The sequence below is a fragment of the Monodon monoceros genome, unplaced genomic scaffold, assembly GCF_005190385.1.
Source record: "Monodon monoceros isolate NGI ecotype Baffin Bay Population unplaced genomic scaffold, NGI_Narwhal_1 Super_Scaffold_12, whole genome shotgun sequence".
In the NCBI taxonomy this organism is placed as follows: Eukaryota; Metazoa; Chordata; class Mammalia; order Artiodactyla; family Monodontidae; genus Monodon; species Monodon monoceros.
In genome coordinates, this window is record NW_021703768.1 from 161,875,983 (window position 1) to 161,890,364 (window position 14,382).

Consider the following 14,382-nt stretch of genomic DNA (forward strand, 5'->3'; position numbering starts at 1 on the left):
GAGAAGGAGAAAAGAGAGAAAGAGAGAGAAAGAAAGAAAGTAAAGAGAGAAAGAAAGGAGGGAGGGAGGGAGGAAAGAAGGAAGGAAAGAGGCAATCTCTAGCTTTTTCTTATTGTTACAAAAATACTTTCTTAAAATTAGCACATTCATGGGATTTCCCTGGTGGTCCAGTGGGTGAGACTCTACGCTCCCAATGCGGAGGGCCGGGGTTGGATCCCTTGGTCAGGGAAGTTGATCCCACATGCATGCCGCAACGAAAGATCCCTCATGCCACAACTAAGACTTGGCGCAGCCTAAATAAATAAATATTTTTTAAATTAGCATATTCATCATAGAAAATTAAGAAACTAAAGAGAGAAATAAAAATTGCTGCACTAGCCCATCAAAATTGGATCTACCAGGGACTTCCCTGGTGGTCCAGTGGTTAAGACCCTGCGCTCCCAGTGCAGGGGGCCCAGGTTGGATCCCTGGTCAGGGAACTAGATCCCTGATGCCACAACTAAAACCCGGCACAGCCAAATAAATAAATAGTGGGAAAAAAAATTGAGGGACTTCCCTAGTGGTCCAGTGGTAAAGAGTCCGCCTTACAATGCAGGGGATGAGGGTTTGATCCCTGGTCAGGGAACTAAGATCCCACTAAGATCCCAATTGAGCCCCCGGGCTACAACTACTGATTTTGGAGACTTTTAAACCAAAAATAGTAGCAAAATGTACTTCATGCCACTAAACTGTACACTTCAGAATACTTCAAATGGTAAATTTTATATGATGTATATTTTTCCACAATGAAAAAAAAAAGTAGATTGTATAACATAAACACCAGTTATCAACTCAGTCTTGTTTCATCTCCTCCCAGGTTCCCACTTCCTCCCATCTGGATTACTTTGTTTTTGTTTTTTTTTTAAGTGTTATTTTGGTGAAATCACATACAACTTAAAAAAAATAAACTTATTAATTTATTTTTGGTTGCATTGGGCCTTCATTGCTGCACGCAGACAGGGCTTAGTTGCTCCACAGCATGTGGGATCTTCCCGGACCAGGGCTCAAACCTGTGTCCCCTGCATTGGCAGATGGATTCTTAACCACTGTGCCACCAGGGAAGTCCCTGGATTATTTTGAAGCAAATCCCAGATGGTCCCTCACCTGTAAATATTTGAGTGTGCATTCTAGGAGATATGGACTTTTTTGTTTTTGGAATCATTTCTTTTTAAAATACCCATAATAGCATTATTATACTTTAAAAACTTATTATCGTCAAATGTCCAGTAAGTGTTCAAATTTCTAGTTGTCTCATAAATGTTATAATTTGTTTTGTTATCTTTTGTTTTATTATTTTAGAGATGTTTTGAATAAAGATACTTAAATATCCATACATTGCATTTGGTCAAAATGTTTTAAAATCTCTTTTGATCTAAAAATTTTCTCACCATCTTTTTATTTTTTATTTCTTATTTATTTATTTGCAATTTACTTGTTAAAAAGAAAAAGATTTATCCTCTCACAGTTTGGATTAAGCTGACTGCACACCTGTGGTGTCATTTAAGATGTTCCCTTGTCTTCCATATTTTGTAAAATTTGTTATCTAGATCTAGACCAATGCTGTCTAATAAAAATATAATGTGGGGCTTCCCTGGTGGTGCAGTGGTTGAGAGTCCGCCTGCCGATGCAGGGGACGCGGGTTCGAGCCCCGGTCCGGGAAGATCCCACATGCCGCGGAGAGGCTGGGCCCGTGAGCCATGGCCGCTGAGCCTGCGCGTCCGAAGCGTGTGCTCCGCAACGGGAGAGGCCACAACAGTGAGAGGCCCGCGTATCGCAAAAACAAAAAAACAAACAAAAAACCAAAAATATAATGTGAGCCACAAATATGAATGACGTGCAATTTAAATTTTTCTAGTAGCCACTTTAAACACAAAAACAAAGAAGATGAAATTTATTTTAATCATTTTTTATAATTACTTGTATTGAAGTATAGTTGATTTATTTATTTATTTCTTTATCTATTTTTAAATTTTTTTAGCTGCACCACTTGCCCCCAAGGGATGGAACTCTTGCCCCCTGCAGTGGAAGCACAGAGTCCTAACCACTGGACCACCAGGGAATTCCCAAATATAGTTGATTTATAATGTTGTGTTAATTACTGCTGTACAGCAAAGTGATTCCTTATACATATATATACATTCTTTTTCATATTCTTTTCCATTATGGTTTATCACAGGATATTGAATATAGTTCCCTGTGCTATACAGTAGGACCTTGTTTAGCCATCCTGTATATAATAGTTTGCATCTGCTAATCCCAAACTCCCAATCCTTCCCTCCCCCAGCCCCTCTCCCTTGGTAACCACAAGTCTGTTCTCTCTGTCTGTGAGTCTGTTTCTGTTTCGTAGATAGGTTCATTTGTGTCATATTTTAGATTCCACATACAAGTGATGTCATACGGTATTTGTCTTTCTCTTTATTTTGACCAGTTAATTTTAACCTAACATATCCAAAATTTGATGATTTCAACATGCAATGAATATTTAAAACTTAGATATTTTAACACTTTTTATTTTTTTTAACCAACTCTTCCAAATCTGGTGTGTTGTTTACATTTAGAGCACATCACATGTCAACTTGGAATGGCCACGTTTCAAGTGCTTGAGGGCCACAGGTACCTCATTGCTGCAATTTTGGATTTTGGACATTCTAGAAATTTTTTTAGGTTCAAGTTCGATTTTTCAGCACAGTGACTTCATTGGTGGTGATGGGCACTGCCAGTAAGAGATGCAGAGCTGCCTCCCTTTTGTGATCTGGGCATCAACAATTATCTTAATGAATAAATGAATGTTCTCACAGAAACCCTGCCTGAGACTATTAGTCCATTTCTCTGTTCCTCGCCAGCCTCTTTTCTCATAAACACGTTTAAAAAGAAACATTGGAACTGAAACACTTTGCTGTACACTTGAAACTAACACAACATTGTAGATTAACTGCACTTCAACTAAAAAACAGGAACGGAAGAAATATTGGAATGCTACTGGATACACAGTTTGGATTTCTTGTTTAACACACCCTATATTTTTCCTAGGTCACTAAGTACTTCCTTGAAATAGTTTGCAATTTGAAATCTTGTTGCACTTGATGGCTGTTCCTTAACGTTGGAACACTTAGGTTGTTTCCAGACTGTCAGCCAATCACTGTTACAATAAGTCATTGGTTAGGGAAGTGGTGTAACTGACTCATTAAGATGTTGTAATTTCAATCAAATAACTAAGCATGAAAATAAAACCATAAATGTTCTGCAAGGGAAAAAAAGGGAGAATTTTATCTTGCAATAAGGATTTTCTGTGACAAAACCTAGAAGACCTTTTTTTTTTGGTCTTTATTTTTTATTTTATTATTATTTTTTATTTTTCTGGCGGTATGCGGGCCCCTCACTGTTGTGGCCTCTCCCGTTGCGGAGCACACGCTCCGGACGCGCAGGCTCAGCGGCCATGGCTCACGGGCCCAGCCGCTCCGCGGCATGTGGGATCTTCCCGGACCGGGGCACGAACCCGCATTCCCTGCATCGGCAGGCGGACTCTCAACCACTGCGCCACCGGGGAAGCCCTGGTCTTTATTTTTTTAATTGAATTATAGTTGATTTACAATGTAGTGTTAGTTTCAGGTTACAGAAAAGTAACTCAGTGATACATATATATGTATACATATACATTTGTATATATAAATGTATACATATACATTTATATATATATTATTTTTCAGATTCTTTTCCACTATAAATTATTACAAGATATTGTATATAGTTCCCTGTGCTATACAGCAGGTCCTTGTTGGTTATCTATTTTATATATAGCAGTGTGTATCTGTTAATCCCAAACTCGTATTCTATCCCTTCTCCTGCAATCTAGAAGACATTTTTAAAAATTGATTAGTTTGCTCTCTCTCATACACACATAAAATTTCTGTATGGCAAAAAATATTTAAAGCAAAGTCAGAGACAAATGAAAAGCTGAGAAAAAAAGTTTGCAATTCATATCACAAAGACTTAATCTGCCTAGTAGAAATCAATAACAGAAAGAACAACACAAGAATTATTTAATAGGGCAAAGGAAATACAAATGGCTATTAAGCATCTGAAAAGGTCATCTCATACTAAGACAGATGAAAATTTAAACTATGTGAGGTGCCGTTTTCCACGTATCAGAGTGGCAAAACTCCAAAGTTTAATAAGGTAATTTATTGACAATGCTGAGAGAAAATAAGTGCTCTCATAAGTGGTCTCTCATTGTTGGTGCCAGTGTATACTGGCCCAACTCCATGGAGGGCAATTTGGTAAAATTCATCAAAATTATGAATATATATCCCTTTTGACCTAGTAATTCCACTTTGGGAAACTCTTTCTCCAGGTATAATTGCACAGGTACAAAATGACAGTCTGCAAGGTTATTCATTAGTGTATGGTTTGTAATAGCAAAGCATTAGGGACAACGCAGGTCCTTAATAGGGACCTGGTTAAATATAGTACAAGCATAAATGGAATACTATTCAGCTACTATATAAAAAATGAGGAACCTTCTATGGGCTGATAAGAGCTCTGAGATTTATGTCAAGTGAAAAAAGATACAAAACAGTACATGTGACATGCTATCTTCTGTGTAAAGATAGTGGGGAAAATTGCTTATATCTGTATAAATAAATGCAAGAATGACAGAGGAGAAACTATTGACAGTGATTTTGGGTATGAGTGAGGGGAACTGGACAGATAGGGGACAAGAGTGTTAGGGAGATTGAAATTAAAATTTTTAATTAAAAAAGTTTTCCAGACTTCCCTGGTGGAGCAGTGGTTAAGAATCCGCCTGCTAATGTAGGGGCATGGGTTTGAGCCCTGGTCGGGGACAATCCCACGTACCACGGAGCAACTAATCCTGTGTGCCACAACTACTGAGCCTGCATGCCACAACTACTGAAGCCTGCGCACCTAGAACCCATGCTCTGCAACAAGAGAAGCCACCGCAATGAGAAGCCTGTGCACCGCAATGAAGAGTAGCCCCTGTTCACCGCAACTAGAGAAAGTTGCGCACAACAACGAAGGCCCAACGCAGGCAAAAATAAATAAATAAATTTATTTTAAAAAATTTTGTCCAAGAGAAATGAAAGCACTCTCCTATCAAAAACTTGTATGTGACATTGGATGCAACTAGAGATTATCATACAAAGTGAAGTAAGTCAGAAAGAGAAAGACAAATACCATATGATATCACTTACATGTGAAATCTAAAATATGGCACAAATAAACTTATCTATGAAACAGAAACAGACTCACAGACACAGAGAACAGACTTGTGGTTGCCAAGAGGGAGGGGGGATGGGGGAGAGAGGGATTGGGAGTTTGGGATGAACAGATGCAAACTATTATATATAGGATGGATAAGCAACAAGGTCCTATTGCATAGCACAGGGAACTATATTCAATATTCTATGATAAACCACAATGGAAAAGAACATAAAAAAGAATGTATATATATGTATAGCAGAATCACTTTGGGGCACAGCAGAAATTAACACAACATTGTGAATCAACTATACTTCAATTTTAAAAAATTGAAAAAAAAAGTGTATGTGAATGTCCATAACAGCTTTATTTTTATTTTTATTTTTATTTTTTTAACAGCTTTATTTTTAATAAACAAAGACTGGAACAACCCCAATGTCCTTCAACAGATGAATGTATACAGAAACTGTGGTTTATCCATATCAACGTTAAAAATAAATATACTATTGATACACATTCCAACAGAGATGAATCTCAAAATAATTGTCTTAAGTAAAAAAAAAAGCAGGCAAGAAAGGAGTACATTCTATGTACTCTATGTGATTCCATTTATATAAAATTCTAGGAAATGCAAACTTACCTGTAGTGACGGAAAGCAGGTCATGGTTACCTGGGGAAGGTGGGAGGAGCCAGTGGGAGAGGTTCTTAAGAGGCACAAGGAAGCTTCTGGGTGTGATAGAGATTTCCATTACCTTGATTATGGTGACAGATTCACAGGTGTTTACATAGGTCAGAGTTGATTAGATTGTGCACCTGAAATAGGTGCAGATTATGGTATGTCAACTACACTACAATATACTGCCAAGGTGCTTTCCCCACCATTTTTGTCTTAGTCCTCTTGGGCTGCTATAACAAAATGCCACAGGCTGGGTGGCTTAAACACAGAAATTTATTTCTCACAGTTCCGGAGGCTGGGAAGTCCAAAATCAAGGTGCTGGTATATTCGGTTCCTGGGGAGAACTCTCTTCCTGGCTTGCAGATGGCCACCTTCTCTCTGTATTCTCATATGGTGGAGAGAGAGAGAAAGCTCTCTTCTGTCTCTTTTTCTAAGGGCACCAATCCCATCACGGGAGTCCCATCCTCATGACCTAATCATCTCCCAAAGGCTCCACCTCCAAAGACCATCACACCCGGGGATTAGGGTTTCCACATAATGAATTTTAGGGGAACACAGACATTCAGTCCATAACAATTTTGAAAAGGAAAATGTTTAGACATACAAAAAAACTTCAAAAGTGATTATGAATAAACCTGGATAAACATTCTCAAACAAAGTTTTAGGTGGACACACAATTAGGAAAAGGGAGACTTCTCCAGCTATGGTTTTTATTTTTTTATTTTATTTATTTTTAAAATTAATATTCTCTTTTTTAAAAAAATATTTATTTGTTTGTTTGGTCTTCGTTGCCGCATGCGGGATCTTTAGTTGCAGCATACGAACTCTTAGTTGCGGCATGTGGGATCTAGTTCCCTGACCAGGGAGTGAGCCCAGGCCCCTGCATTGGGAGTCTTAGCCACTGGACCACCAGGGAAGTCCTCCAGCTATGATTTTTAGAGTTTTGGGGTTTGGCACAATGCAAATGCCTTCCCCATTCAAAATTGTAACTTACAAAAGCAGATAGGATTAAAAAAAAAAAAGATTCATTAGTTTGGAACTAGAGAGAACTAGGTTGAAATCTTGGCCTTTCTAAGCTGTCTGTCTTTGGCCAAGTATGTGAACATCTCAGAACATCACAGTTTTCCCGTCAGTCCAAAAGGGAAAGGAATGCTTTCGTTTTCAGGGCTGATTAAAGGGTGACAAAACATAGATTATGCACGTGCCTAATGGGATAAAGGTGAGTGCTAAATTAATGTGCACTGTTATAATTATTATTCTTACCTTAGTGAGTTCAGGGCTGTTTGCCCTGGTGTCCAAAGGCGGCAGGTTCACACACACGCAAGCTCCCAGGCTGGGAGGACTCTGGGAGACGGGTGGCGATGGGGAGAGTGTCTTGGGCAGAGGCCACTCCATTCCTTTCTGGAGCCCCAGCCCAGAATCTGAGTCATTCTTTCTGCTCTGAGATTCTGAGGCTCCTGCCCTAAAACTGACCTCTCCTGATGACCTGGTGTGACTAAAGGCTGACAGGAAAGGGCATGGGCAGTTGCCAGGGGTGGCGGGGGCCACTCCTGGGGGGCCAGCAGCCTTGTTTTGGGATGTCCACATACAATGTCCCTCTGGGCTCGTCTGGGAAGAATCAGTCACATATCCCACGCTACAATGCATTATTCATGCTCTTCCCCAATCTGGGTCACCCATTCCATATCCTTTTCATCTGGATAATCTTACTGTTCCTCAGCCCCAGGGCCCCTGCCCAAAAAGCCTTACCTGCTGGGATAGGTCCCTTCTCTGACCTCTTCTAGGCCCCTGTGCTTCCCCATTACAGCACTGATCATCCAATATTAAAGTTAAGTGGTTAAACAGACATAGAGAACGGACTTGTGGTTGCCAAGGGGAAGGAGGGGTGGGACAGGGAAGGACTGGGAGTTTGGGATTAGCAGATGCAAACTATTATATATAGGAAGGATAAAAAACAAGGTCCTGGGCTTCCCTGGTAGCGCAGTGGTTGAGAGTCCGCCTGCCGATGCAGGGGACACGGGTTCGTGCCCCGGTCCGGGAGGATCCCACCTGCCGCGGAGCGGCTGTGCCCGTGAGCCATGGCTGCTGAGCCTGCGCGTCCGGAGCCTGTGCTCCACAACGGGAGAGGCCACAACAGTGAGAGGTCCGCGTACCGCAAAACAAACAAACAGAAAAAACCACAAGGTCCTACTGTATAGCACAAGGAACTATGTTCAATATCCTGTGATAAACCATAATGGAAAAGACTATGAAAAAGAATGTATATATACATATAACTGAATCACTTTGCTGTACAGCAGAAATTAACATTGTAAGTTAACTATACTTCAACAAAATAAATGTAAAAAATAAAAATGCTTAAAATAATCAAAATTAGGTCAAAAGATACAAACTTCCAGTTATAAAATAAGGAAGTCCTGCGGTCGTAACATACAGCATGGCAACTATAATTAATAACACTATTATATATTCAAAAGTGGCTAAAGGTAAATCTTAAAAGCTCTCATCACAAGAAAATAATTTTTATTTTTTGGCCGCTCCGTGTAGCTTGCAGGGTCTTAATTCTGTGACCAGGGATTAAGCCCAGGCCCTCAGCAGTGAAACCACAGAATCCTAACCACTGGACCACCAGGAAATTCCCAAGGAAAGAAATTTTGTAACTCTGTATGATGATGGATGTTAACTAGACTTATTGTGGTGATCATTTGGCAATGTATATAATATCGAATCATTATGTTGTACATCTGAAACTAATATAATATTATATGTCAATGATGTCTCAATGAAAGAATTTTTTTTTTTCCTGCGTTGGGTGTTCGTTGCTGAGTGCGGGCTTCCTCTAGTTGTGGCAAGTGGGGGCTACTCTTCATTGTGGTGCGAGGGCTACTCACTGCAGTGGCTTCTCTTGTTGCAGAACACGGGCTCTAGGCCCGCGGGCTTCAGTAGTTGCAGCACGTGGGCTCAGTTGTTGTGGCACTCGGGCTTAGTTGCTCTGTGGCATGTGGGATCTTCTCGGACCAGGGATCGAACCCGTGTCCCCTGCATTCGCAGGAGGATTCTTAACCACTGAACCACCAGGGAAGTCCCAAGAATAAATTTTTAAAAATCACAATTAACGGTGCTAATATGGGCAAACAGATTTGCCCCCTGGTACTATGCCCGGAGGTCACAATATCACTGCCGAAAAATGCATAGTAATCAGGAGGAAGCATCAGACAAATGCAAAGTGAGGAACATTCCACCAATAACTAGTGTGTGCATTTCAAAAAAGTCAATGTCAAAAAAAATGGTACAGGGCTTTCCTAGTGGTTCTGTGTTAAGACCCCACATTCCACTGCAAGGGCCATGGGTTCGATCCCTGGTCGGGGAAGTAACGCATGTCGCAAGGTGTGGCCAAAAAAAAGAAAAAAAGGTACAAATGAACTTATTTACAAAACAGAAATAGAGTCACAGATGTGGAAAACAAACTTATGGTTACCAAGGGGGAATGGAAGAGGGATAAATTGGGAGATTGGGATTGACATATACACACTACTATATATAAAATAGATAACTAGTAAGAACCTACTGTATAGCACAGGGAACTCTACTCAATACTCTGTAATGACCTATATGGGAAAGGAATCTAAAAAAGAGTGGATATACGTATATGTATAACTGATTCACTTTGCTGTACACCTGAAACTAACACAACATTGTAAATCAACAATTTTTAAAAAGTCAATGTCGTGAAGGACAAAGAAGGATTGAGGAACTGGTCCAGATTATGGAGGACTAAGGAGACACAACAAGTAAATGCACCATGTGATCCTGGATGGGACCCCAGAGGGGGGGAAAAACAGCTGTAAAGGACATGATGAAACTGGAATCTGGACTGAAGATTAGATAACAGCAATATGTCAGGCTCAAACTTCCTCAAGTTGCTATCTGTGCTGCAGTTACGTAAGTGAAAGGCCTTGTTCTTAGCAAAAGCACTAATCACGTCTGCAGCACACCCTCAAATCATTCACACACACAAAAGTGTGTGTGATTATCTTTTTACCTATGTGTATTTTATATATACATGTATATGTGTGCATTATATATATGTGCATGTGTATAATAGGTGTGTGTGTGCATATTATATGTATATACATGTGTCTCTCTGTATATAAATGTTTCTCTCTCTCTCTCTCCTCCTCTCTTTTTTTTTTTTCAGTACGCGGGCCTCTCACTGTTGTGGGCTCTCCCGTTGCGGAGCACAGGCTCCGGACGCGCAGGCCCAGCGGCCATGGCTCACGGCCCCAGCCGCTCCGCGGCAGGTGGGATCCTCCCGGACCGGGGCACGAACCCGTGTCCCCTGCATCGGCAGGCGGACTCTCAACCACTGCGCCACCAGGGAAGCCCTACTCCTCTCTCTTTTGTACAAGAATCATCTCTGTTTTATTTATTTCACAGAGTAATGATTTTAATTGAATACATTTGGGCACAGTAAATATTTGACATGAAAAGTAGTTGTATCAGAATAGGCATCAGAAAAATAGCAACTCATCTTTACACATAATAAGTAGAAAATATTTTTTCTGTCTGTTCGTGTAAGTGTTACAAATCCTGAGAATGTTATACACTGAACTAGGTACTACCTTATAATTAAATCTTGCATACATATATATATAGAGAGACAGAGAGACAGAGAGAGACAGAGAAGAGAAATATATATGGAATATATATATATATATATATATAGTTGTGTGTAATATATATGCCTCTCTTCCTTTATGTGAGGGAGGATCACCAGGGAAAAGAACTGCTCAGCTGAGTCCACTGGATGTGGTTTTGAGCCACTAAGTTTGGGGAATGTTTGTTACACAGCAAAAGAAAACTGATTGGGCTTCCCTGGTGGTGCAGTGGTTGAGAATCTGCCTGCTAATGCAGGGGACACAGGTTCGAGCCCTGGTCTAGGAGGATCCCACATGCCGCGGAGCAACTAGGCCCGTGAGCCACAACTACTGAGCCTGCACGTCTGGAGCCTGTGCTCCGCAACAAGAAAGGCCGCGATAGTGAGAGGCCCGCGCACCGCGATGAAGAGTGGCCCCCTCTTGCCGCAACTAGAGAAAGCTTTCGCACAGAAACGAAAACCCAACACAGCAAAAATAAATTAATTAATTAATAAACTCCTACCCCCAACATCTTCAAAAAAAAAAAAAAGAAAAACCACAGCTTTAAAAAAAAAATGCTCCTGATTTCTAAAAAAAAAAAGAAAACTGATACACTAATGCTGTTAAATAATAAAATATGTTCTATCCTCCCAGTTTTTAAAATATACCTTCAAAACAATATGAAAGGCCAGATTCAAATTTATTATTTCTTTTTTGTTTTAATAAGATTTGTTTTTTTTTTTAGATTAGAGTTTTTAAATTGTGGTAAAACATACATAATAGAAAAAGTTTAACCATTTTAATGTATACAATTCAGTGGCATTAAGTACACATACAATGTTGTACAACTTCTACCTAGTTCTAGAACTTTTCCACCAGCCCAAATGGAAACTCAATGGTCTAAAAGGAAGTCTATGGGCTCCAGTAAATATACCCATTGCTCCCACAACTCCTTGCCTGGTGGAGGCATTCACCCTCCAAAGTGCAGTGCCATAATAGAGGTCCCTCTTGCCCTGGTCTGAGGTTGGCACTGGCAACAGAAAAACACCAGCCCAAAGGCAATGATCAGAGGCTTAAAGAATCTGCAAAAAAACAGAACATGGAATGGCCTGTGTCGCACAGCAGTGATGGGGCGGGAGGGCTTCCCTTGGCCAAAGACGGCAGCTCTCCTTCAGCTTTGGACCGTTGCAAAAAAGCAGGACTGCAGACCACTCCTGTTGGACCTTCCAATTTTGCAAGAGAAGCAGAAATTCTGGATTTTCATTAGAAATCTCCTGATACTCAAAATTCTGGGCAGAACAAACCAAGCATATCTTCAGGTGGAGTTTGGCCTGTGGGGTCCAGCATAGGATCATGCAGGATCTGTGCCTAAAACATGGGTGAGGGGGACTTCCCTGGTGGTCCAGTGGGTAAGACTCCATGCTCCCAATGCAGAGGGCCTGGGTTCAATCCCTGGTCGGGGAACTAGAGCCTGCACGCATGCCGCAACTAAGAAGTCTGCATGCTGCAACTAAAAAGATCCCATGTGCAGCAACGAAGACCCGGCTGAGCCAAAAAAAAAAGGGTGAGGGATGGGGTGGGTGGGAGAGCAGCGCTGGCAGAGGGGGCTTGGCTTCTGTGCAAATTTGAGCAGGAGACAGGATTGCAACCCATGGGAGCAGCGTTAGTTGCACTCCATGTCCGCTACTGGCAGAACTCAAAATAAACACGGTTGGAGCAGGTTTAAGCTCAATAATAATCCTAGTCTTCCTGGGAAACTTTATTCCCCCCACACCTCCTCTCTCAGACTATGTGATCTCTCTGTACCTCTGTTTCCCCTTCTTTAAAATAGAGACCTTACAGGATATATTAAGTGAATGAATATATGTAAAATACATAAAATAATGCCAAGTGCAGGGTGGGCACTACTTAAATGTTGGCTACTGTATTAGCTGCATAATGAGTGGCTTAAAACAACAAGACACATTTATTATTTCATAGTTTTCTGTGGGTCAGGAGTTTGGGAGCAGCTTAGCTGGGTGGTTCTGGCTTGGAGTCTCATGAGGTTGCTAACAGATGCCAAGTGAGGCTACATCATATGAAAGCTTGACTGGGGCTGGAGGATCTGCTTCCAAGATAGCTCCCTTGTGTGGCAGACAAGCTGATGCTGGTTGTTGGGTGGAGGCCTCAGTTCCTCACCTTGCAGATCTCTCCAAAGGGCTGCTTGAGTGTCCTCACAGTATGGTGGCTGGCTTCTCCCAGAGCAAGTGAGCTAATCAAGAACAAGAAGGAAGTCACATGTTTTTTATGACCTAACCTCAGAAGTCACACACATTGTCATTTCAACAATATCCTCCTGGTTATATGATGGAGAGGAACTACACAAGCGTGTAAATATCAGGAAGCAAGGATCACTGCGCTATTATGAATAAAGGTAGCATGGCTGCTAAGAGCAGAGCTGTGAGTCAGGCAGCCTGGTTTCAAATCCTAGCTCTTTCTAGATAACTGTGAGAACTTGGACAAGTACTTAACCTGTCTTTCACTGCATCCTCATTTATAAGATAGAATAACAGTATCTGCTCCATTTGCAGTTGTTATTGGGATTAAGGGAATATACAATCACTTTAGAACAATTCCTGGCATATAACAAGTGCACGATAGCGCACAACTTTTTTTTTTTACTTGAGTTGTACACTTCATTATTTATTTATTTATTTATTTGGTTGTGTCAGATCTTAGTTGTGGCACGTGGCTCCTTAGTTATGGCACGCAAACTCCTAGTTGCGGCATGCATGTGGGATCTAGTTCCCGGACCAGGGATCAAACCCGGGCCCCCTGCATTGGGAGCATGGAGTCTTAACCACTGCACCACCAGGGAAGTCTCTGCTGCTACTTTTTTATACACAGCCCCTCCAATGACAGATCAGCTCCCCCCATACAACCCACCAGAAGCCCCAATGATTGAAGACTAGTAGAGAGGGACTGAGGGGTCCCCCGTAATCTAGGTCCTAGAGATACAGATGGAAAGACACTGTTCATGAGACTGTGTCCTGCTCCAGACTGAAATTTCCCAAAGGCAGGGATTTCCTTTCAGCTGCCCACAGACAGGCAAAAAAAAAAAGTCAATTTTACTGCTTCTCTTTCTGATGAGAGACTCCAGCCTGCATGTCACCTTTCTAATGCCATTTACTTCACCCAGAGTAGCCTACATTGGGTGGAGGGGGCATCTTGCCCACCATTATGGACCCAGCATAGTAACCAGCACACAGCAGGTACCAAAGAAACAATTGATCACGGTGATATGTTATTGCTGGGTCAGAAGTATATTCCACAGAGAAGTTTTTAAAGATATAATTCAGGGCCAGCTCTGGGTCCCTGGACAAATTCTTTTGTAGCCTGCTCACTGCAGGTGCCTCTAAGAGGCTTGGGTGTACTTTGTGCCCTCTGAAACACAGCACAGAGGTAGAAGCCCCTTCAAAGTGGATCAGAAAGAGGCCTTCAGGTTGGGAAGGTAATTGATCATTTTTCTCAGTGCAAGAAGCCAGGGAGGAGGAGAGCTCACTCTTGGATAGCTATGTCCCCCTCTCAGAAGGAGGCCAGGGGCTGGGGGCTGGACAGGCCGGCTGCCAGGGCAGATGGTGGCTATCTGGATCTATTCCTTGCCAAGGTTTTCCTCTGTGCCCTTCCCACCTGCCTGTCACTGCTGCCGGGATCTGCTATCCTGGCATCTGGCCCAGCCAAGTGTATGGGGCGCACAGTTTTGGATTCCAGAGGCTGAGCTGGCTCGGAGCCCTGCTGAGTCAACTCTGTTTTTCTTGCCTGTTCTCTGAGCCA